This window comes from Coenobita brevimanus, unplaced genomic scaffold (assembly GCF_032717465.1).
Source record: "Coenobita brevimanus isolate Jiangsu-jjx unplaced genomic scaffold, ASM3271746v2 jjx.HiC_scaffold_1994, whole genome shotgun sequence".
In the NCBI taxonomy this organism is placed as follows: domain Eukaryota; kingdom Metazoa; phylum Arthropoda; class Malacostraca; order Decapoda; family Coenobitidae; genus Coenobita; species Coenobita brevimanus.
The window spans coordinates 13,750-38,346 of NW_027642880.1; the positions used below are offsets into that span (position 1 = coordinate 13,750).

The 24,597-nt window shown below is 62.9% G+C and overlaps 3 non-coding genes across 3 annotated transcripts; all 3 read left to right on the forward strand.

The window, feature by feature from the left end:
- Positions 1-10,035: 10,035 nt before the first annotated feature.
- LOC145389752 (small subunit ribosomal RNA) lies at positions 10,036-11,917 on the forward strand. Its single transcript, XR_013895521.1, has one exon. It is a non-coding gene; the product is annotated as a small subunit ribosomal RNA (ribosomal RNA).
- A 1,022-nt stretch (positions 11,918-12,939) lies between these two features.
- On the forward strand, positions 12,940-13,095 carry LOC145389750 (5.8S ribosomal RNA). Its single transcript, XR_013895519.1, has one exon. It is a non-coding gene; the product is annotated as a 5.8S ribosomal RNA (ribosomal RNA).
- A 2,600-nt stretch (positions 13,096-15,695) lies between these two features.
- Positions 15,696-22,236, forward strand: LOC145389751 (large subunit ribosomal RNA). Its single transcript, XR_013895520.1, has one exon. It is a non-coding gene; the product is annotated as a large subunit ribosomal RNA (ribosomal RNA).
- Positions 22,237-24,597: the final 2,361 nt, after the last annotated feature.

A 24,597-nucleotide genomic window follows, 5' to 3' on the forward strand; every position in this document is an offset into this window, starting at 1 on the left:
GGAGGGTGGCAGCACCCAGGCCGAACCCTCTCTCGACCCTCCACACTCACACTCGGCCGGTTCCTCATCGAATCGACGCTGAGAGGCTGCAAGGTGGGAGGGGAGGCATGGAGGGGATAGCACTCAGCCCTCCTCGCTCGGCCCCTTCCTCGTCGAATCGGCGCTCCGAGGGGCCGAGGTGGGAGGAGAGGCACCGAGGGTGTTCAGCACTCAGCCCTCCTCGCTCGGCCCCTTCCTCGTCGGACCGGCGCTCATAGGGGCCGAGGTGGGAGGAGAGGCATCGAGGTCGTTCAGCACTCAGCCCTCCTCGCTCGGCCCCTTCCTCGTCGGACCGGCGCTCAGAGGGGCGCCGAGGTGGGAGGAGAGGCATCGAGGGTGTTCAGCACTCAGCCCTCCTCGCTCGGCCCCTTCCTCGTCGGATCGGCGCTCAGAGGGGCCGAGGTGGGAGGAGAGGCACGGAGGGTGTTCAGCACTCAGCCCTCCTCGCTCGGCCCCTTCCTCGTCGGATCGGCGCTCAGAGGGGCCGAGGTGGGAGGAGAGGCATGGAGGTTTAACCTGTCCAGCACTCAGCCCGCCTCGCTCGGCCCCTTCCTCGTCGGATCGACGAGCTTGGGAGGGTCGAAGGCGGGAGAGGAGGCCGTGAGCCCGTTCACCCTCTCCCTCCGCGCTGGACCCCTTCCACAGGGGATCCCAGCTCGGGAGGGTCGGAGGCGGGAGAGGAGGCCGCGAGCCCGCCCACCCTGTCCCTCCGCGCTGGACCCCTTCCACAGGGGACCCCAGCCCGGCGGGGTGTCCGGAAATTGGGAGAGGAGGCCGTGAGTCTCCCTCTTCCTCACCGCTGAACCCCTTCCACAGGGGATCCCAGCTTGGGAGGGTCGAAGGCGGGAGGGGAGGCCGTGAGCCCGTTCACCCTCTCCCTCTGCGCTGGACCCCTTCCACAGGGGATCCCAGCTCGGGGGGGTCGAAAGCGGGAGGGCAGGCCGTGAGCCCGTCCACCACCCTCTCCCTCTCCCTCGCTGCTGGGCCCCTTCCACAGGGGATCCCGGCTTGGGAGGGTCGGAGGTGGCCAAACCGAGGGTCGATTTTTCGACTTGGGTGCGGCTACAACCCGGGAGGTCTCCTGAACCCCGGGAGTTAATGCTGCTCTTTCTCGCGAACGGCGATGGGGGCGGCAAAAAATTCACTTTGGGGGCGGCTGTGCCCAGGATTTAATCAAGGAAGGGGGTCCCCAGGCAGACGGACCCCCTTCCAGGCCAGAGCAGCCCGAGCGCACTGTAGCGGTTCAGCGGTGGGTCTCGGGGAGTTGTACCCCCGCCACTGGACAGGGCCCCGGGCCACCACTCCTCCGCCTCAGTGCAGGGAGCTGGCATGGTCGAGGGGCCAGAGCGCTGGGAGGGCAGAGTGTGCCCGCGCCATTCCCTGCGCCTCCAACACTCCGGAGCTGAGCTGCAGCGAAGGAGTGGCCTGTGGAGTAGCGGGAGAGATCAGGCAGTCGTCCCGTTGGCACACAAGCCCTGCCCCTCAGCGTAGTGCAGTGCAGGCATGCGTGGCTCGGCCTCTGGCTGTGTGGGGAGAGTGTGCTCGCGCCCCTCCCCTCCGCCTGTGATCGTCCGGAGCTCTGCTGATGCTGCAGCAGCACCAGCGATGGAGTCGGACGTGGAGCAGCGGAGAGGATCATGGGGTCATCTCGTCGGCACAGAAGCTCTCCCCCTCGGTGCAGGGCAGTGCAGGTGAGCATAGCTCGGCCTCCGGCCGTGTGGGGAGAGTGTGCCCGTGCCCTTCCCTCCGCCTCGACCCCTCTAGAGCTGAGCAGCAGCAGCGGAGGAGCAGAGGGGGTGATCGTGGCGTCGGCACACAAGCTCTTCCCCTCAAGTGCAGGGCAGTGCAGGTGAGCGTGGCTCGGCCTCTGGCCGTACGGGGAGAGTGTGCCCGTGCCCTTCCCTCCGCCTCGACCCCTCTAGAGCTGAGCAGCAGCAGCAGCAGCAGAGGAGGAGGAGCAGAGGAGGTGATCGTGGGGTCGGCACACAAGCTCTTCCCCTCAAGTGCAGGGCAGTGCAGGTGAGCGTGGCTCGGCCTCTGGCCGTACGGGGAGAGCGTGCCCGTGCCCTTCCCTCCGCCTCGACCCCTCTAGAGCTGAGCAGCAGTAGCAGCAGCAGCAGCAGCAGCAGAGGAGGTGATCGTGGGGTCGGCACACAAGCTCTTCCCCTCAAGTGCAGGGCAGTGCAGGTGAGCGTGGCTCGGCCTCTGGCCGTACGGGGAGAGTGTGCCCGTGCCCTTCCCTCCGCCTCGAGCCCTCTAGAGCTGAGCAGCAGCAGCAGCAGCAGCAGCGGAGGAGGAGCAGAGGAGGTGATCGTGGGGTCGGCACACAAGCTCTTCCCCTCAAGTGCAGGGCAGTGCAGGTGAGCGTGGCTCGGCCTCTGGCCGTACGGGGAGAGTGTGCCCGTGCCCTTCCCTCCGCCTCGACCCCTCTAGAGCTGAGCAGCAGCAGCAGCAGCAGCAGAGGAGGAGGAGCAGAGGAGGTGATCGTGGGGTCGGCACACAAGCTCTTCCCCTCAAGTGCAGGGCAGTGCAGGTGAGCGTGGCTCGGCCTCTGGCCGTACGGGGAGAGTGTGCCCGTGCCCTTCCCTCCGCCTCGAGCCCTCTAGAGCAGCAGCAGCAGAGGAGGTGATCGTGGGGTCGGCACACAAGCTCCTCCCCTCGGTGCAGGGCAGTGCAGGTGAGCGTGGCTCGGCCTCTGGCCGTACGGGGAGAGTGTGCCCGTGCCCTTCCCTCCGCCTCGACCCCTCTAGAGCTGAGCAGCAGCAGCAGAGGAGGCGTTCGTGGGGTCAGCACACGAGCCCTTTCCCCTCGGTGCAGGGCAGTGCAGGTGAGCGTGGCTCGGCCTCTGGCCGTACGGGGAGAGTGTGCCCGTGCCCTTCCCTCCGCCTCCAGCCCTCTAGAGCTGAGCAGCAGCAGCAGCAGAGGAGGTGAACGTGGGGTCGGCACACAAGCTCTTCCCCTCGGTGCAGGGCAGTGCAGGTGAGCGTGGCTCGGCCTCTGGCCGTACGGGGAGAGTGTGCCCGCGCCCTTCCCTTCGCCTCGAGCCCTCCAGAGCTGAGCAGCAGCAGCGGAGGAGCAGAGGAGGTGATCGTGGGGTCGGCACACAAGCTCTTCCCCTCAAGTGCAGGGCAGTGCAGGTGAGCGTGGCTCGGCCTCTGGCCGTACGGGGAGAGTGTGCCCGTGCCCTTCCCTCCGCCTCGAGCCCTCTAGAGCTGAGCAGCAGCAGCAGCAGCAGCAGCAGCAGCAGCAAAGGAGGAGGACACGGGGTAGTGGAGGTGATCGTGGGGTCGGCCCACAAGCTCCTCCCCTCGGTGCAGGTGAGCGTGGCTCGGCCTCTGGCCGCGTGGGGAGAGTGTGCCCGCGCCCTTCCCTCCGCCTCCAACGCTCCAGAGCCGAGCACCGGCCAAGGAGTAGCAGTCCATGGAGCAACGAGAGGGAACGGGGGCGGTGGCACGCGAGCTCCTGGCCCACCCCGGTGCAGCGCAGGGCATGCATCGCTCGTCCTGTGGCCGTGGGCGGGGGAGTGTTCCCGTGCCGTCCGCACGCTGGGCCCGGCCCTCCTCCCGCTTACTGCAGGCAGGACACTGTCCTGGGGTAGTGGGGGCGGCGGGCGAGGCCGTGACCCCGACGGACGGTTCACCCCCTTCCTCCGCGCTCGGGCCCTTCCACAGGGGATCCAAGCTTGGGGGGGTCGAGGGAGGCCGAACCGGGGGTCGGATTCCCGACTTGGGTGCGGCCCCTTCCCGTTGAAATGCCAGGCCCCGAGGAGTTTCTACCGCTCTCTCCCCCGAACGCGGGAAGGGGGCCCAAAAATAAACTTTTTTCGGGGCTGTGCCCGGGATTTTACCGAGGAAGAGGGACCCCTTCCTACCCGGCAGTGTCGGCAGAGCAGGCCGGGCGTGCTGCAGTGGTTCAGCGGTGGGTCTCGGAGGCTGAGCCTCCGCCGCTGGACAGGGCCCCGGGCCGCCCCTCCCCCGCCTCAGTGCAGGGAGCCGGTGTGGTCGAGGGGCCGGGAGAGCAGAGTGTGCCCGAGCCCTTCCCTCTCCGCCTCCGCCTCCGGCCCTCCCGAGCGGCGCTGAGCTGCAGCAAAGGAGTGGCCCATGGGGCAGTGAGAGTGGGATTGTGGGGCCATCTGGCTGGCACAAAAGCTCGTCCCGTCAGTGCAGGGCAGTGCAGGTGCGCAAAGCTGGGCCTCTGGCCGTACGGGGAGAGTGTTCCCGTGCCCTTCCCTCCGCCTCTGGCCCTCTAGAGCTGAGCAGCAGCAGCAGCAGCAGCAGCAGCAGAGGAGGTGATTGTTGGGTCGGCACACAAGCTCTTCCCCTCAAGGGCAGGGCAGTGCAGGTGAGCGTGGCTCGGCCTCTGGCCGTACGGGGAGAGTGTGCCCGTGCCCTTCCCTCCGCCTCGAGCCCTCTAGAGCTGAGCAGCAGCAGCAGCAGCAGCAGCAGCGAAGGAGGAGGACACGGGGCAGTGGAGGTGATCGTGGGGTCGGCACACAAGCTCCTCCCCTCGGTGCAGGTGAGCGTGGCTCGGCCTCTGGCCGTGTGGGGAGAGTGTGCCCGCGCCCTTCCCTCCGCCTCGAGCCCTCTAGAGCTGAGCAGCAGCAGCAGCAGCAAAGGAGGAGGACACGGGGTAGTGGAGGTGATCGTGGGGTCGGCCCACAAGCTCCTCCCCTCGGTGCAGGTGAGCGTGGCTCGGCCTCTGGCCGTGTGGGGAGAGTGTGCCCGCGCCCTTCCCTCCGCCTCCAACGCTCCAGAGCCGAGCACCGGCCAAGGAGTAGTAGTCCATGGAGCAACGAGAGGGAACGGGGGCGGTGGCACGCGAGCTCCTGGCCCACCCCGGTGCAGCGCAGGGCATGCATCGCTCGTCCTGTGGCCGTGGGCGGGGGAGTGTTCCCGTGCCGTCCGCACGCTGGGCCCGGCCCTCCTCCCGCTTACTGCAGGCAGGACACTGTCCTGGGGTAGTGGGGGCGGCGGGCGAGGCCGTGACCCCGACGGACGGTTCACCCCCTTCCTCCGCGCTCGGGCCCTTCCACAGGGGATCCAAGCTTGGGGGGGTCGAGGGAGGCCGAACCGGGGGTCGGATTCCCGACTTGGGTGCGGCCCCTTCCCGTTGAAATGCCAGGCCCCGAGGAGTTTCTACCGCTCTCTCCCCCGAACGCGGGAAGGGGGCCCAAAAATAAACTTTTTTCGGGGCTGTGCCCGGGATTTTACCGAGGAAGAGGGACCCCTTCCTACCCGGCAGTGTCGGCAGAGCAGGCCGGGCGTGCTGCAGTGGTTCAGCGGTGGGTCTCGGAGGCTGAGCCTCCGCCGCTGGACAGGGCCCCGGGCCGCCCCTCCCCCGCCTCAGTGCAGGGAGCCGGTGTGGTCGAGGGGCCGGGAGAGCAGAGTGTGCCCGAGCCCTTCCCTCTCCGCCTCCGCCTCCGGCCCTCCCGAGCGGCGCTGAGCTGCAGCAAAGGAGTGGCCCATGGGGCAGTGAGAGTGGGATTGTGGGGCCATCTGGCTGGCACAAAAGCTCGTCCCGTCAGTGCAGGGCAGTGCAGGTGCGCAAAGCTGGGCCTCTGGCCGTACGGGGAGAGTGTTCCCGTGCCCTTCCCTCCGCCTCTGGCCCTCTAGAGCTGAGCAGCAGCAGCAGCAGCAGAGGAGGTGATTGTTGGGTCGGCACACAAGCTCTTCCCCTCAAGGGCAGGGCAGTGCAGGTGAGCGTGGCTCGGCCTCTGGCCGTACGGGGAGAGTGTGCCCGTGCCCTTCCCTCCGCCTCGAGCCCTCTAGAGCTGAGCAGCAGCAGCAGCAGCAGCAGCAGCAGCAGCGAAGGAGGAGGACACGGGGCAGTGGAGGTGATCGTGGGGTCGGCACACAAGCTCCTCCCCTCGGTGCAGGTGAGCGTGGCTCGGCCTCTGGCCGTGTGGGGAGAGTGTGCCCGCGCCCTTCCCTCCGCCTCGAGCCCTCTAGAGCTGAGCAGCAGCAGCAGCAGCAAAGGAGGAGGACACGGGGTAGTGGAGGTGATCGTGGGGTCGGCCCACAAGCTCCTCCCCTCGGTGCAGGTGAGCGTGGCTCGGCCTCTGGCCGTGTGGGGAGAGTGTGCCCGCGCCCTTCCCTCCGCCTCCAACGCTCCAGAGCCGAGCACCGGCCAAGGAGTAGTAGTCCATGGAGCAACGAGAGGGAACGGGGGCGGTGGCACGCGAGCTCCTGGCCCACCCCGGTGCAGCGCAGGGCATGCATCGCTCGTCCTGTGGCCGTGGGCGGGGGAGTGTTCCCGTGCCGTCCGCACGCTGGGCCCGGCCCTCCTCCCGCTTACTGCAGGCAGGACACTGTCCTGGGGTAGTGGGGGCGGCGGGCGAGGCCGTGACCCCGACGGACGGTTCACCCCCTTCCTCCGCGCTCGGGCCCTTCCACAGGGGATCCAAGCTTGGGGGGGTCGAGGGAGGCCGAACCGGGGGTCGGATTCCCGACTTGGGTGCGGCCCCTTCCCGTTGAAATGCCAGGCCCCGAGGAGTTTCTACCGCTCTCTCCCCCGAACGCGGGAAGGGGGCCCAAAAATAAACTTTTTTCGGGGCTGTGCCCGGGATTTTACCGAGGAAGAGGGACCCCTTCCTACCCGGCAGTGTCGGCAGAGCAGGCCGGGCGTGCTGCAGTGGTTCAGCGGTGGGTCTCGGAGGCTGAGCCTCCGCCGCTGGACAGGGCCCCGGGCCGCCCCTCCCCCGCCTCAGTGCAGGGAGCCGGTGTGGTCGAGGGGCCGGGAGAGCAGAGTGTGCCCGAGCCCTTCCCTCTCCGCCTCCGCCTCCGGCCCTCCCGAGCGGCGCTGAGCTGCAGCAAAGGAGTGGCCCATGGGGCAGTGAGAGTGGGATTGTGGGGCCATCTGGCTGGCACAAAAGCTCTTCCCGTCAGTGCAGGGCAGTGCAGGTGCGCAAAGCTGGGCCTCTGGCCGTACGGGGAGAGTGTTCCCGTGCCCTTCCCTCCGCCTCTGGCCCTCTAGAGCTGAGCAGCAGCAGCAGCAGCAGCAGCAGCAGAGGAGGTGATTGTTGGGTCGGCACACAAACTCTTCCCCTCGGTGCAGGGCAGTGAAGGTGAGCGTGGCTCGGCCTCTGGCCGTACGGGGAGAGTGTGCCCGTGCCCTTCCCTCCGCCTCGAGCCCTCTAGAGCTGAGCAGCAGCAGCAGCAGCAGCAGCGAAGGAGGAGGACACGGGGCAGTGGAGGTGATCGTGGGGTCGGCCCACAAGCTCCTCCCCTCGGTGCAGGTGAGCGTGGCTCGGCCTCTGGCCGTGTGGGGAGAGTGTGCCCGCGCCCTTCCCTCCGCCTCCAACGCTCCAGAGCCGAGCACCGGCCAAGGAGTAGCAGTCCATGGAGCAACGAGAGGGAACGGGGGCGGTGGCACGCGAGCTCCTGGCCCACCCCGGTGCAGCGCAGGCATGCATGGCTCGTCCTGTGGCCGTGGGCGGGGGAGTGTTCCCGTGCCGTCCGCACGCTGGGCCCGGCCCTCCTCCCGCTCAGTGCAGGCAGGACACTGTTCTGGGGGAGTGGGGGCGGCGGGCGAGGCCGTGACCCCGACGGACGGTTCACCCCCTTCCTCCGCGCTCGGCCCCTTCCACAGGGGATCCAAGCTTGGGGGGGTCGAGGGAGGCCAAACCGGGGGTCGGATTCCCGACTTGGGTGCGGCCTCTTCCCGTTGAAATGCCAGGCCCCGAGGAGTTTCTACCGCTCTCCCCCGAACGGGGGAAGGGGGCCCAAAAATAAACTTTTTTCGGGGCTGTGCCCGGGATTATACCAAGGAAGAGGGACCCCTTCCTACCCGGCAGTGTCGGCAGAGCAGGCCGGGCGTGCTGCAGTGGTTCAGCGGTGGGTCTCGGAGGCTGAGCCTCCGCCGCTGGACAGGGCCCCGGGCCGCCCCTCCCCCGCCTCAGTGCAGGGAGCCGGTGTGGTCGAGGGGCCGGGAGAGCAGAGTGTGCCCGAGCCCTTCCCTCTCCGCCTCCGCCTCCGGCCCTCCCGAGCGGCGCTGAGCTGCAGCAAAGGAGTGGCCCATGGGGCAGTGAGAGTGGGATTGTGGGGCCATCTGGCTGGCACAAAAGCTCTTCCCGTCAGTGCAGGGCAGTGCAGGTGTGCAAAGCTGGGCCTTTGGCCGTGTGGGGAGAGAGTGCCTGTGCCCTTCCCTCCGCCTCCAACCCTCCGGAGCCGAGCAGAAGCGAAGGAGTGGGCCACTGGAGCAGCGAGAGAGGGATCGTTGGGTGGCACATCAGCTCTGCCCCTCGGTGCATTGTAAGTCCTATGAGCAGGGCGCATCGGCCGGCCCTCGCCTGCGTGGGGACGGACTGAGGTCGGAGGAGAAGGCCCGGGTGGTGTTCGGGCGTCCGTCCATTGCCGTTGCCGGAGGAGGGGCCTCCCCGTACGCTGCGTGCTGTGCGTGGGTCGGGTTCCTTGGCTGGTCTCGGCACGATTCTGGCATGCCGCCCATTTCCCGGGGGCACAAAGCGGCTGGGAGCTGTCTGACGAGGGCTCCGGCCGCCTGTGCTGCCGCCAGGGAAGCTCGGGGCTGGCGCAACCTACTTTCGCTGGTCAAGTGCACATGCCAGTGGGTCGATGGGGTCCCGGGAAGCCGGAGGTCCGACGGGTCACACCGAACGACTGACCGGCTTGCCGCCACCGGCTGCCTAGGGTGTGCAGACCCGAGGGACTCTCTCTACGGGGAAACCCACGAATAGGGAGAATGCCCGGGAGCCGGAGGGGTCAGAGGGCAGAGTGTGGCTGTGCCTTTCCCTCCGCCTCCTAGACCCACCCTCCGGAGCCGAGCACCGGCAAAGGGGGGGGGTGGGCTTACCAAGACGGATCGTGGGGTCGGTCCGCAGCAGGGGCTCCTCTGGCTCTCGGTGCAGTGTGAGTATCGAGTGCCGGAAGGGCTCACCATACCCGCGTGGCTCTCCTCCGTTTTCAGAGGCGGGTGGTGGCCAACGGGGAGAGAAGACAGAAGGGGTGGGGCGGGCGGCTCTCAGAACCAAGGGCTTGCCTAACCTAACCCCAAGACAGGGAGCGACCTGGGTAGCGGGGTCGGCTCTCCGAGTGCAACCTAACCTTGAGGAAGAGAGAGTGAGCGGCCCTTCAGTGGGTGGCTGGCTCTGTGTTGGCCAGTTCTTCTGGCGGGCGGACGATAGTCGAAGGAGAGGGCCCGGGTGGTGTTCGGGCGTCCGTCCATTGCCGTTACCGGAATAGGAGGAGGGGCCTCCCCGCACCCTGTGCGGGGGGGAAACTTCTCCGGCTGGTTTCGGCATGGCTCTGGCACGCCGCCTGACTCCCGGGGCACAACGCGGCCGGGTGCTTTCAGTCGAGGGCCCCGGCTGCCTGTGCTACTGTCAGGGGGAGAGGCCGGCGCTTAAGAAAAGAGAAAACCAGGTCCACGAAGCACATGCCAGTGGGTCGACGAGGTCCCGGGAAGCCGGAGGTCCGACGGTCACACCGAACGACTAACCGGCTTGCCGTCGTCGACTGCCTAGGGTGTGCAGACCTGAGGGACTCTCTCTACGGGGAAACCCACGAATAGAGAGAATGCCCAGCTACAGGTGAGAGGGCAGGCAGCGGGAGAAGAAGAAGGTCCACTTCTGCTGCTGAATGTGCCCTTGTCATGGGAGTCTGTGGTGGTGGTGGCTGAGGAGAAGCCATCCTCATCATCAGCTCCTGCCTGATATCGAATGCCATTGCGGGAGGGCTCACTTGACTCCTGTGTGAGGTCTTGGCCCCCCATGGCTGTTGTGTCTTACAGTGAATTGGACCAGTGAGTGAGTGAGCGAGCAGAGAGGGCCGCCACTACTACTCTAATTAGGCGCAGGCTGTGAGGGGAGAGTATTGTGTGCTGGGGTGGTGTTGCATGCTGGTTGTACTGCAGGTGATGACGACGAAATGTTTGTCACAAGTGCTGCATCAACAACGACAACGGCAGAAGCAACTGGTACCACAGACACAGACACCCCCAACCAGCCTAGGCGCAAATCCAAGCTATTACTCCGTATATAGCTACCTGGTTGATCCTGCCAGTAGTCATATGCTTGTCTCAAAGATTAAGCCATGCATGTGTAAGTACAAGCCTATGCAAGGTAAAACCGCGAATGGCTCATTAAAACAGCTATGTTTCATTGGATCTGTACCCAATTACTTGGATAACTGTGGTAATTCTAGAGCTAATACATGCACACAGAGTCCCTGACCGAGAGGGAAGGGCGCTTTTATTAGTTTAAAACCGGTCGGCGGATCTCGGTCCGTAACCTGCCTGTGGTGAATCTGGATAACTTTGAGCTGAGCGCACAGTCTCCGCACTGGCGCCGCATCTTTCAAGTGTCTGCCTTATCAGCTTTCGATTGTAGGTTATGCGCCTACAATGGCTATAACGGGTAACGGGGAATCAGGGTTCGATTCCGGAGAGGGAGCCTGAGAAACGGCTACCACATCCAAGGAAGGCAGCAGGCACGCAAATTACCCACTCCCGGCCTGGGGAGGTAGTGACGAAAAATAACGATGTGAGACTCATCCGAGGCCTCACAATCGGAATGAGTACACTTTAAATCCTTTAACGAGGATCTATTGGAGGGCAAGTCTGGTGCCAGCAGCCGCGGTAATTCCAGCTCCAATAGCGTATATTAAAGTTGTTGCGGTTAAAAAGCTCGTAGTTGGACTACAGTTCCGGACTGACGGTACACCTCCCGGTGTCTACTGTCACGCTCCGAACAGCCTGGTATTTAACAGTCCAGGCCCCGCTGGCTCGCCCGGGGTGCTCTTCATCGAGTGTCCCGAGTGGCTGGCAAGTTTACTTTGAAAAAATTAGAGTGCTCAGAGCAGGCTACATGAATGGCCTAAATGTCTATGCATGGAATAATGGAATAGGACCTCGGTTCTATTTTGTCGGTTTTCCTCGGAACCCGAGGTAATGACTAATAGAAACAGGCGGGGGCATTCGTATTGCGACGCTAGAGGTGAAATTCTTGGACCGTCGCAGGACGAACTACTGCGAAAGCATTTGCCAAGGATGTTTTCATTAATCAAGAACGAAAGTTAGAGGTTCGAAGGCGATCAGATACCGCCCTAGTTCTAACCATAAACGATGCTGACCAGCGATCCGTTGGCGTTATTCCCATGACCCAGCGGGCAGCTTCCGGGAAACCAAAGTCTTTGAGTTCCGGGGGAAGTATGGTTGCAAAGCTGAAACTTAAAGGAATTGACGGAAGGGCACCACCAGGAGTGGAGCCTGCGGCTTAATTTGACTCAACACGGGAAATCTCACCAGGCCCGGACACCGGAAGGATTGACAGATTGAGAGCTCTTTCTCGATTCGGTGGGTGGTGGTGCATGGCCGTTCTTAGTTGGTGGAGCGATTTGTCTGGTTAATTCCGATAACGAACGAGACTCTGGCCTATTAACTAGTCGACGGATCTCCATTAATTGGTGTCCAGTTCGCAACTTCTTCTTAGAGGGATAAGTGGCAATTCTAGCTGCACGAGATTGAGCAATAACAGGTCTGTGATGCCCTTAGATGTTCTGGGCCGCAGGGTCGCTACACTGAAGGGATCAGCGTGTTTTCCCCTCCGAGAGGAGCGGGTAACCCGTTCAAACCCCTTCATGATAGGGATTGGGGCTTGCAATTGTTTCCCATGAACGAGGAATTCCCAGTAAGCGCAAGTCATCAGCTTGCGTTGATTACGTCCCTGCCCTTTGTACACACCGCCCGTCGCTACTACCGATTGAATGATTTAGTGAGGACTTTGGACTGGCGCCCTTGGATGCCTTGCTTCCCTTCACTGGGAGTGGGTGCCTCGGGCTGACGGAAAGATGTCCAAACTTGATCATTTAGAGGAAGTAAAAGTCGTAACAAGGTTTCCGTAGGTGAACCTGCGGAAGGATCATTACCAGTTGGATGGATGGAAGGAAGGACTCCTCCTCCCACTCCTAATAACAACAACTATACTTCATTGAGGGTTGCCTTGGGAGGAGATGATGGTGGTTCATTCACATCAGACTCGGCAAGCACACCCCCGTGATGGCAGAAGAGGGAAAAAAAGAGAGAGAGAGAGAGAGAGAGATACAGAGAGAGGATGTGTGGAGAGATGTAGGAGGTCGAAGGACAGAAGACACAGTGCCAAAGTAACTGGCTCCTGGTCGTCCGCCTCCTCCTCCTCCTCCTCCTCCTCCTCCTCCTCCTCCTCTCCTCGTTCTTGCCATCAGTTCCCCCCCCCTACTGTGCGTTCCCGGCACCCAACAGCATACCCTACTCCCTAAATAGAGCAAAGGGAGAAGGAAGACCAACAGCCCTTCTCGAGCACCCAGCGCACACATGCATATACACACGTATCTGTATTATCCTCCTGCTGCTGCTGCTCTCCTTGTCCTCCTCCTGAGGATTCCCATCCCCCTGCTGCTGCTGCTGCTGCTGCTGCTGCTGCTGGTGCAGAGGTAAGATGGGATGAGAGGGGGAGGGAGAGAGAGAGGATGGGTGTCAATAAAGCACCGTGCTAAGGGGAAGGAGAAGGAAGAGCAAGCCCATCTCGAACGTCAGCTAATGATGATGTGGGCTGCTGTACTTGTTACTATGGAGGCAGAGGCCCACCTCCTATGACACTAGTATCATGTGCCACCCTCTGCCGGCGCGCGCTCTCTCTCTACGTCTCCCACCGTTGGTTGGGCGAGTAGCCAGCAGAGGCAGCCAGAGCCGGAGAAAGGTGGCGTCGGTTGATACGTCTGGTGGTGTCGGTCCCTATTCCTAGTGACGAGAGAGGAAAAGCCTGGTCGGGTGCATCCCGCAGGCAGCACGAAACCTCTTCTACCAAGGTCAGCCGTGAGTGACACCTCACTGGCTCTGTCTGGAAACCTAAGAATTGTGCGACATGGACCTGGCAAGTCCGAGATCGCTTCTTCTCCCAAACTGTGACACAACTCTTAACGGGGGATCACTTGGCTCGTGGGTCGATGAAGACCGCAGCGAACTGCGAGTCGGTATGTGATACGCATTTTCAGATACATCGACAAGTCGAACGCACATTGCGGTGGCTTGCCCCGTAGGGTAGCCGCCACTCCTGGACGAGGGTCATACAAGGCCTCTAACAACACGCTGGTGAGAACCGGCAATGGGCTAACTAGCCGCGAGAGGGGCGACTTGGGGCTACGTCAACAATTGACTGTCTTTCGGGCAGAGCCCCAAGGAGCCGACAAGACATTCCTCTCAGCCTTGGGGATTCGCAGTGCCGCCCCCACCGGGCTCTGCTGCGTTCCTTCAAAACCAACCCATTGATATAACCTGTCACTGGGGAGGGCGTCGTCGTCGTTGTCCTTGTGTGTCCGTGCAGGCATGCATGGTGACGGTCGGCCCCACCCTCCCCATCAAGCAAGGGACTGAACACTGGGAGATCTGTAAGGCGATTTAAAGAAGCTCTCAGGGGGCCGAACAGTGTTCTGGAGAGGCTGGGGTGTAGCACCGGGACTACCGTTTCATTTCCACACCGTCCACTCTTCTCCTACCCAGGGGTAGAGGAGACGCGGTGCTCGACATTGTGACTAAAACAAGTCGGTGCACCGCCGGAGGTGGAGTCAAGGTGGGACTTGGAAAGGAACCAAGGTGAGGCAGGCAGGCAGGCAGGAAGGAAGGAAGGCAGGCAGGTGGGACAGAGGATGCAGTTTGACCTGTCTTCTTCCCGCTCTCCTCCTCCTCCCCCTGCTCTTGCTCTCACCTCCTTTGTCCCAAGTGACGCACAGCCCGACATGGTTCATTTTTCCTCTCTTCTGTGCCGTCGGAGTGCTCATCATGGGGTCTCCGACAGAAGGGACGAAGGGTGCTCTGCGGCCTACTACCACCACCAGTACTGAGGTCTGCTCTGTGGAGTCGAGGAGCAACATGTTACCTTGACGAGGGTGGTCCTGTGGTGGGTGGGTGGGTGGGTCCGTGGAGAGGGGATGCTGTAGTGAGTGGATCACTGTCCTGCTGACCCTGTGCTGCTGCTGCTGCTGCTGCTCCTGCTGCTGCTGCTGCTGCTGTTGTCTTTGGCTGGCCCCAGGCCAGTCTGGTCGACAGTAATGGGACTGATTGGTCCCGATAGCTCAGTCAGATGGTCAGTCAGTGTGTCAGTCACCCCTTGTGTAACCGGGTGGGAACTCGGCTCCGAGGAGGAGCAAGAAGAGTTAGCCGGGTACACGTGCACACCCTTATCGTCGTCCGAGGAGCCCGTGGCTCTCGTTTGGCGGCACAGGAGCAAGAGACGAATGACCGGGCGTGCGCGCTCCACTGACCCCGAGAACGGTAGTGGAACGGGAAGTGGACAGGTAGAGGCAGGTGGAGAAGTTGGCCGCGAAGGTAGTCTGTTTTGGGTTATAGAATATACCCGGCCGACCTTTGCTGTGCTCTCTCCCTTCTGTGCTCGTCCCTTTGACTTGAGTGATGGGTGATAAGAAAGACAACCAAGGGCCTCCGGGACCCACTGCAATCCGCCCTCCCCCCCCCCTCCCTGCGCCTCCTCACCGCAAAAGCAGCTGCCGCCAGCGTGCCAATGACCACCGTAGTCGGCGGCAGGCAGGGGCGGCTGCTGCTGCTGCTGCTGCTGCAGCAGGCGGTGGGGAGAGCCTCGGGTCCGCTCGGGTCTGAATCGAACCGTGGCGGTCCCCGAGGAACGGCGTGCGTGGCGCGCGCCGCCGGGGGCTGGGGGTGGTGTACGGGAAGGCTAGAGGCAAGAGAAGTGGAAAGGGTGGTAACAACGCTGCAGCAGCCTGCTGCTGCTGCTTATGCTGTTGTGCGTGTCAGACGGCTGCCTGATGCATCCCTCACTCCTTGCTTCTGTCGGTCCACAGAGAACCGACACCTACCAGTACTTGGCATTTGCAAGGGTCTGGTTGTCGCGTTGGCCAAGTCAGTGAGCAGACTGCCGGCTCCTCCCCTCTCGCCCCTCGTCGTGGGGGGAGAGAAGAAGAAGAAGAAGAAGGAGGAGGAGGAGGAGAACTCGTTTCTCCTTGTCCCGCACTGCTCATTGGCGGTCACCAACAAGCCTTTTGAAGTGGCCCTCGTTGCCAACTGCAGCGCCCGGAGAGGAGGAGGAGGAGGAGGCTTCTTGTTCTCCTCCTTTCTCTAGAGGAACTGCAGGAGGAGGACTCAACGAGGGCCCGGCGGAGGCGCCAGATGTTCGCCGTTGTCGTGACGGCCTGGAGTAGCCCGCACGCAGAGGCCCGAGCTCCTTGAGGGTCCCGAGTAGTGTGGGTGAAACTTGAAGTCTGGCTGACGTGAGGAGTCGTGCGTGCCCGATGATGATGGGGATCGGGCAAGGCGCTTCCTCGATGATTGTTGTACGTACTGGGGGCGGGGGAAGCCCTGACAACACGAACGAGCTTGTGGAAGCTGGTTGCTGCCGGTACAAGTGGTGGTGGTGTCGGTAAGTGTCGGGTGAGAAAAGCAGTTAGTTGATTTGCTGCTGCTGGTGCCGGTGCTGCTGCTTTAGATGCCTTCTTCACGCAGGCGGCAGCAGCAGCATTGAGCCCCAAAAGAGACGCAGCAGCAGCAGCAGCTGCCCACCCTACCGAGAAGAAGTACTTTGGAACGAGCAGTGCCATAGTAGTACCGATGCCACCGGAGAGCCACAAAGCAACAGCAAAGTGTAGTTAGTGGAGGGTGTTACCTTGCCAGTACCAAACAATAATCACTCTTGGTCACGACCTCGTCCCAGGAGAGATCACCCGCCAAATTTAAGCATATTAATAAGCGGAGGAAAAGAAACCAACAGGGATTCCCTTAGTAAGGGCGACTGAACCGGGAAGAGCCCAGCGCATAACCTCGAACCCTCACTGAGGCGTCCTCGAGGGTGTTGCGTTTCAGAGGGTCCAGCACGCCGACCATTCTCGCCTAAGTCTCGTTTGAAAGCGGCTCATTACCCAAGGAGGGTGATAGGCCCGTATGGCGACTCACCCGTGAGGGATACCTTGGTCGGCGGAAAGGGCTTTTCTGTAGAGTCAGGTTGCTTGAAACTGCAGCCTAAAGCAGGTGGTAAACTCCATCTAAGGCTAAATATGACCACGAGACCGATAGCGAACAAGTACCGTGAGGGAAAGTTGAAAAGAACTTTGAAGAGAGAGTTCAATAGTACGTGAAACCGTTAAGAGCCTAAACGGGTGGAACTCGTAGATCGAAATGAGGGGATTCAGCTCGATGGCGTCGGCTGGGCCGAGAGGTCCGCCTGGTAAGTGACGCCCGCGCGTTCGGCGTTCGCGCCGGCGCGGGCCCGCCTCCGGTTTCTCACGCCGGCGCCGGAGGGCGTATTTCTCCTCGAAGTAGATTGCCGCAGCCATTGCCGGGGACGTCGAAGGCCCGGGCGGATTGGTACCTCGCCGTGCCCCCTTCTGCCGCCCTTCCCCTCCTCGGGGAGGTAGCGGGGCTGGGCGGGCGGCGGGGGAAACCCCCGGTGACAAAATACCCTGACTGCCCTGCGATGGTTTAATGAGTGGCGAGGGGGGCCGCTTTTTGAGGGTCGCGGGAGTGCCCGCGACCGTGCGGTCTCCCTCTGCGGTAATGGCTAAGTCGGTGGACCACCCGCCCCGTCTTGAAACACGGACCAAGGAGTTCAACATGTGTGCGAGTCATTGGGTGCACTAAACCCAGAGGCGAAATGAAAGTGAGACACTGCGGGGGGCCTCGCCCCTCCCCTCTCCTCCTCCGACTCTTCCCCCCCTGTCCTGTTCTTCTTCTCCCGAAGGAGGCTGCGGCGGGGCCCAGGGCAGGTCGGCTGGCTGGCGGGGAGGCGGCCGGGGTCTCCTGGGGCTGATCCCTCGGCCACGCAGCACGCCCGGCTCCCTTGGAAGGGGCGACGAGGGGGTGAGTCCCTTTCCCTCCTCTCCTCCGACCTCGGTTTTGGCGTCCGGCGGCGTGCGGTGGCCCTCGCCCGAGTGCTCCGGGGCGCACGCGGCGGCGGTCGTCGTCGTCCTCCTCTCTGAGGGGGCGCGCGGCCGCCGCGCCCAACGCGTGGACACGCTCTCCGGTGTCGGGGGGGCGCAAGCCCGGGACTTGCCGTATCGGCCCTCCGCGGAGGGGCGGGCTCGGGGGGGCGGATACCCGCCTCCCTCCCGTTTTCCACCTGCGGCAGGTGCCGGCAAGTACCTTGAGCAGATATGTTGAGACCCGAAAGATGGTGAACTATGCCTGGCCAGGATGAAGCCAGAGGAAACTCTGGTGGAGGTCCGGAGCGATTCTGACGTGCAAATCGATCGTCAGAGCTGGGTATAGGGGCGAAAGACTAATCGAACCATCTAGTAGCTGGTTCCCTCCGAAGTTTCCCTCAGGATAGCTGGCACTCGTACATGAGTTTCATCCGGTAAAGCGAATGATTAGAGGTCTTGGGGACGAAACGTCCTCAACCTATTCTCAAACTTTAAATGGGTGAGTGTCTGGGCTTTCTTGAAAGACGGGGCGCGGCGGCCTTCCAAAAGCCGCTGGCGCCGCCGTCCACGACTGAAGCTCCAGAGCCAAATCACTGAGTGCCTAGTGGGCCAATTTTGGTAAGCAGAACTGGCGCTGTGGGATGAACCAAATGTCGAGTTAAGGGGCCTAAATGAATGCTCATAGAACCCAAGAAAGGTGTTGGTTGCTATAGACAGCAGGACGGTGGCCATGGAAGTTGGAATCCGCTAAGGAGTGTGTAACAACTCACCTGCCGAAGCAACTAGCCCTTAAAATGGTATGGCGCTCAAGCATTCTCCCGATACTCGACCGCCGGTGGCACAACAGGCTTCGCCACGCAAGTCTTTAAGCCCCGGTGAGTAGGAGGGCGCGGTGGTGAGCGTTGAAGGTTTCGGCGTGAGCCGGACTGGAGCCGCCACTGGTGCAGATCTTGGTGGTAGTAGCAACTAATCGAGAGAGACTCCCTTGTAGGCCGATGTGGAGAAGGGTTCCATGTGAACATCAATTGGACATGGATCAGTCGCTCCTGAGCCCAAGGCTAACGCCTTGTACCACGTCGAGCGGTAACGGCTTCAGACGACCAGCCAGTTCCAAGCAGCGCAGCTGGCGATCTCCCCCCCCTCCATAGGCGCATTCATTCCCGTCTTTCCAATTGATGACTGACGGTGACGAACGCCACAAGCAGCTGGAGAAACAGCCGAGAAGGGCCAAAAGCAGCAGCAGCAGCTTGAAGAAGCAGCACCAGAGGCGAAGAAGCACAGAGGGCGCAGGGTGTGCGTGGCCGCTTAATGAGGCTGGTGGGCTGCGGTTGTAGTGACCGCAGTGGCAGCAGCGGTGGCATAGCTATCCTTGTTGTTCTCGGTGTGGTTGCCGGTGGTGCAGCGGCTGTGGCCGTGGCTGCCGCTGTCGGCGTCATCGTATTACGTCGCGTGCGTTGCGTGCGAGCACGCGACGGCGCGACGCGACGGAGGCGCAGGGGGGGGTTGGTCTGCCGCCCGGGCAGAAACACAGAGGGGGGGCCGAGTACGGCTCCTCCTCCACCGGGGCGTTGGCACCCGGCACGATCGATAGAGGCGTAGCAGCACCCATCGTCCTCCTCTGCTAATGACGACCATGGTCAGGAGGAGAGGCACTTGCCCTCGCCTTCGGGCGCAAGCACTCGGTGGCTGTGCGGCGCCCGGCGGGTGAGGGGGACTAGTAGTTGGAGCGGCATTGCATCAGTGGCAGCCTCACCACCAGCATCATCAGCAGGTTCGGGGTCGGTTTCGGTGGGGGCGCAGTCACAGCGCCGTCCGCTGGCCCTCTCTCCACCTGTCTGACTGCTGTAACCGGTGTACAGGGCTGCCCGTGGCATCTGTTTCTCCATGGAGCGATGCCCGTGCAGGAACCCCGCTGCTCCGCGAATCCCACCGCAAGGTGTGCCTGGTGCTGCCGGTCTCGTGCCACTTAATGAAAAGAAACCTGCCCACTACTACTGCTGCTGCTGCTGCCGCTGCTAGCTGCAGCGGCGGCGGTGGTGGTGGTGGTGGCAGGGGTGCCTGCATCCCTTCCCTGTGGCACATACGCAACGGTGTGTCACCTGCTCTGCTCCTCTCCGCGCGCTCCCCGCCGTTGTCGGCGGTGGAGGCGGCGGCGGCGATGGTGGCAGTAGTAGCAGCGGGGAAGGGAGACTGGTTGCTCACTACTGGACGAATTCCTCCCAGGCGCCCGTGGCCGTGGCCTTCCCTGCCCCCTTGCTAAGCTCTGAAGGCAGTAGGGGCTTGTTCAAAGGAAGGGGGACGGAAGAGCGGCGGTTTGGCCCGTATCTATCTGTCTGTCTGTCAGGCTGAGTTCAGGCCCGATACACGTGGCGGGAGGCGTGCGTGTTCTGGGGCGCGCACGAAAGTCTGTTTGAAACCCGGGTCCCATATTGTCCCGCGGCGGGTGCCCATCTCTTCGGGGTCACTGAGCATACGTCACGGGACAGCCGCGGCCCGCAGTTACCCGTTGGGAGTTCGTTGGCGAAAGGGGATACGGTTAAGATTCCGTAACTTAGACCTGGAAGATCCACACCGCACGTCGGTGTGGAAAAGCAGGGACCTGGCAACGGGAAAAAGCCTGCGGATACCGGCGGAGGTCCGGGAAAGAGTTTTCTTTTCTGTTTTAGGCGCCGTGGCCCTGGAAGCCACTCGCAGTGAGAAAGGGCAATGGTAACACGGCTGCCGTAGAGCGCCGCAGGTGGGTGGCGTCCCGTGCTCCTCCGCCGGGCCTTGAAAACGCATGTGCTGAGTAACCTGCTGGGTGAACCAGTCCCCCAGGGCTGGGACGGACCCATTTTCGGGCTAATGCGTACCCATATCCGCATCTGGTCTCCAAGGTATGTAGCCTCTGGTCGATAGATTAATGTAGGTAAGGGAAGTCGGCAAATTAGATCCGTAACTTCGGGATAAGGATTGGCTCTGAGGGTCGGGTCAGTCGGGCCTGTGCTGGAAGCGGAGCCTGGTCGTGGCCGCTGGACTGGGCCTCGATAGGAGGCATCCAGGGGGCGGCGAGGTGGCGGGAGGGGGCCCCGGGTGCGGGTGTGTCGTCGTGGTGGCGTCACTGGCGGTGGTGGTGGTGTCTCTGGTGTGGTGGTGTGGTGTGGGGCGGTCCGGTGGTCGGTGGTGGGTTCCGGCCGGCGGCGGCGGCGGCTGCAGCGGTTCTCGGGCCGTGCTCGCGCTCCGGCGCGGGTGCTCAGCCCCCCCGCCGTCGTCGTTGTCGTCTGTGCCTCCCGCCTCTCTGAAGCCGGGCAGCCGCCTCCCCCGCCCCCGCCGAGCACCGCCGCCGTTGCCGCCGCGTGGCCGTCGCTGCGGGGGCCCCCGCTTTCCCTCCCTTCCCCGGCCGAGTCGCTCCCGTTATGGCGGGTGCCTCTGCCCCTCGTGATGACTCGAGCTCGGACCGGTGTGTCCGCGACCCTTCCGTGGAAAGCACATGGCAGCGTGAGATTCTAAGAGTGTCGTTCCCGCCCCGAGCAAAAACGGGGCCTCCCTGCCCCCTCTGGAGGGCCGAGGGTCGAGCCGCCCGGGGCCCAAAGCCCCGGCGTGCGCCGCCAGCGGTCTGTAAGGAGTTAGGGTAGGAGCCCTGCGTGGGGTGTGGGATGCTCTGTTCATGATGATACGGCTCCCCCGCGGGCCGACTCACTTCGGCTGGCACTCAGCGACCGGCTCAGAACTGGCACGGACAAGGGGAATCCGACTGTCTAATTAAAACAAAGCATTGCGATGGTCCGAGAGAGATGTTGACGCAATGTGATTTCTGCCCAGTGCTCTGAATGTCAAAGTGAAGAGATTCAACCAAGCGCGGGTAAACGGCGGGAGTAACTATGACTCTCTTAAGGTAGCCAAATGCCTCGTCATCTAATTAGTGACGCGCATGAATGGATTAACGAGATTCCCACTGTCCCTATCTACTGTCTAGCGAACCCACAGGCAGGGGAACGGGCCTGCAGCAGACAGCGGGGAAAGAAGACCCTGTTGAGCTTGACTCTAGTCTGATTTTGTAAAGAGACATCAGAGGTGTAGCATAAGTGGGAGGTGGGTCTCCCTCCTCGGAGGGCCCGCCGTCAATGAAATACCACTACTCTGATCGTTTCTTTACTTACTCGGTGAGACGGAGTGGGAGCCTCCCCGCGCGGGAGTGTCTCCTTATTCTAGCGCTAAGCAGCGGTGGGGGGTCCTCGGTGGGGCGGGCTCAGGCCTTCTCCCTCTTGTCTCCTCCTCCTCATTCCTCCTTCACGGGGTGTGGGGGTTGCTGCACAGGTTGTCGGGTCGGCCGCCGCTGCAGCCCGCCGAGGTGTGCCTGCCCTTCGCCCCGCATCGCCGGGGCCCTCTGCGATCCGCTCCGAGGACAGAATCAGGTGGGGAGTTTGACTGGGGCGGTACATCTGTCAAATGATAACGCAGGTGTCCTAAGGCCAGCTCAGCGTGGACAGAAACCTCGCGTAGAGTAAAAAGGCAAAAGCTGGCTTGATCCTGATTTTCAGTACGAATACGGACTGCGAAAGCACGGCCTATCGATCCTTTTGACTTTTACGAGTTTTAAGCAAGAGGTGTCAGAAAAGTTACCACAGGGATAACTGGCTTGTGGCGGCCAAGCGTTCATAGCGACGTCGCTTTTGATCCTTCGATGTCGGCTCTTCCTATCATTGCGAAGCAGAATTCGCCAAGTGTCGGATTGTTCACCCGTAAAAAGGGAACGTGAGCTGGGTTTAGACCGTCGCGAGACAGGTTAGTTTTATCCTACTGTTTGCTAACAAAGTTGTGTGTCTCTCCGTCGGTATAGCAGTCCTGCTCAGTACGAGAGGAACGGCAGGTCCGGACATATGGCGCAGCTCTTGTTCGAGAGGACAGTGGAGCGTTGCTACGTCCGTGCGATTATGCCTGAAGGCCTCTTAAGGCAGAATCGCGGCTAGTGGTTGACGGTTTGTGTACGTCTAGCATTGGGATGGTCGCCTTTACTGACGAAAAAGACTCGGGCCGCCACCCGTCGCCCCCCTCCTCTCCTCCTCCTCCACCTCGGAGAGAGAGAGCGAGAGGGCGGGCGGTGCGGCGGGCTAACCCGTGGCGGCTGAGGTCGGGCCACTGCAAGGGGATATCAGGGGGGCGTCGTTCGGGCCAAAGAGTGCCGCGCTCCCCCGCATCCCGAATACGGATCACTCGAATGCTGATGTGACGTATGGAAGCGTTCGCATACGACTTACGTACCAGTCGGGGTGTTATATACGGCAGAGCAGTATCTTCACTGCGATCCGGGAAGACTATTCCCTTTTCAGGCTGGAGGTTTCGTCACGGGCCTTTGGAGATGGCGGAATACCTACCTACCTACCTACCTACCTACCTACCCACCCTTGAATGCATACAGGTGCTGTGTTCAGTGGATGATGACAGATCAGGAGGAGCAGGAGCTGGTGGTTGATGGCCATCAGCCCTCCCCCGATCCATCAAAGGGTGCCTACGCCACTTGGTGCTTGTTTCCCCCCTCCCCCTCTTTGAACCTGCTACGAAGCCCTTGTGGGGCTGCTGCTGCTGCTGGCAGTGGCTGCACAGGAAGCTTGAGGGGACAGAGAGAGAGAGAGAGAGAGAGAGTGGGAGAGCAAGTGGGCATGGGGCGGCTGGATGTGAAGGCGGGGATGCATGCATGCCCGCTCGCCTGGCTGCGTATGTACAGAGCAGAGCTCTTCCCTCCGACCTCAAGCCCAAGGGGGCGCGAGTGTGCATATCTTCCTCCCCAGGAGGGTGCAGCTTAGCTGCAGGGAGGAGATGGGGGGCGAAGGGCATCATCATCAGGCTCTCTGAGGCAGTGCCTTGGACTTGCCCCTCTCCGTACACAGGGCGTGTGGTGTCTGCACAGCCCCCAGACCCGGCGCCAAGGGCTGACGGGCGCGCGCGAGCCAAGTGAGGGCAAAAGGACTGGGAGAAGGGGGGTGTTCGGCCCGACCAAAAAGAATTTGCCAATCGACTTAGCCTCCGCAAGGGGATGGCCACATAGAGGCCCGAGGGGAAGCGGGCTGCCCTAGGGCAGGTGGTGGTGCTGAGAGGCTCCAAGGGGATGGCCACATAGAGGCCTGAGGGGAAGCGGGCTGCCCTAGGGCAGGTGGTGGTGGTGCTGAGGCGCTCCAAGGTGGGAGGGGGGGGGGGGGGCAGGGAGGGGTTAGCGCTCAGCCCTCCTCGCTCGGCCCCTTCCCCGTCGGATCGGCGCTCAGAGGGGCCGAGGTGGGAGGGAGAGGCATCGAGGGCGTTCAGCGCTCAGCCCTCCTCGCTCGGCCCCTTCCTCGTCGGATCGGCGCTCAGAGGGGCCGAGGTGGGAGGGAGAGGCATCGTCTGGTTCACACTCACTCCCTCCACACTCGGCCGTTTCCTCGTCGAATCGACGCTCAAGGCGGTCGAGAGTGGTGACTACAACGGTCTGGAGGTAGTGATCCAAGGTTTGAGCGCGCCTGGATGACGGTAGAACACGTCCTTCTAAGGGAAAATCGATATAAATCCTCGCGAGCCTGAATTAGGCCTGCCGAGAACCGTCGAGCCCCGCGGCTCACCCCTATATTTTACCATGGGGAAGGGACACCTTCCCCGACCGGTCCGAGGCGGTGCTGCGGTCCGGCCCTCCCCGAGCCCCGTGCATGTCGCAGGCGCCTGTAGGAGGGTGGCAGCACCCAGGCCGACCTCCCTCTCGGTCCTCCACACTCACACTCGGCCGGTTCCTCATCGAACCGACGCTGGGAGGCTCCAAGGTGGGAGGGGAGGCACGGAGGGGATAGCACTCAGCCCTCCTGGCTCGGCCCCTTCCTCGTCGAATCGGCGCTCCGAGGGGCCGAGGTGGGAGGAGAGGCATGGAGGTTTAACCTGTTCAGCGCTCAGCCCTCCTCGCTCGGCCCCTTCCTCGTCGGATCGGCGCTCAGAGGGGCCGAGGTGGGAGGAGAGGCATCGAGGGCGTTCAGCACTCAGCCCTCCTCGCTCGGCCCCTTCCTCGTCGGATCGGCGCTCAGAGGGGCCGAGGTGGGAGGAGAGGCATCGAGGGCGTTCAGCGCTCAGCCCTCCTCGCTCGGCCCCTTCCTCGTCGAATCGGCGCTCCGAGGGGCCGAGGTGGGAGGAGAGGCATGGAGGTTTAACCTGTTCAGCGCTCAGCCCTCCTCGCTCGGCCCCTTCCTCGTCGGATCGGCGCTCAGAGGGGCCGAGGTGGGAGGAGAGGCATCGAGGGCGTTCAGCGCTCAGCCCTCCTCGCTCGGCCCCTTCCTCGTCGGATCGGCGCTCAGAGGGGCCGAGGTGGGAGGAGAGGCATCGAGGGCGTTCAGCGCTCAGCCCTCCTCGCTCGGCCCCTTCCTCGTCGGATCGGCGCTCAGAGGGGCCGAGGTGGGAGGAGAGGCATCGAGGGCGTTCAGCGCTCAGCCCTCCTCGCTCGGCCCCTTCCTCGTCGGATCGGCGCTCAGAGGGGCCGAGGTGGGAGGAGAGGCATCGAGGGCGTTCAGCGCTCAGCCCTCCTCGCTCGGCCCCTTCCTCGTCGGGTCGGCGCTCAGAGGGGCCGAGGTGGGAGGGAGAGGCATCGTCTGGTTCACACTCACTCCCTCCACACTCGGCCGTTTCCTCGTCGAATCGACGCTCAAGGCGGTCGAGAGTGGTGACTACAACGGTCTGGAGGTAGTGATCCAAG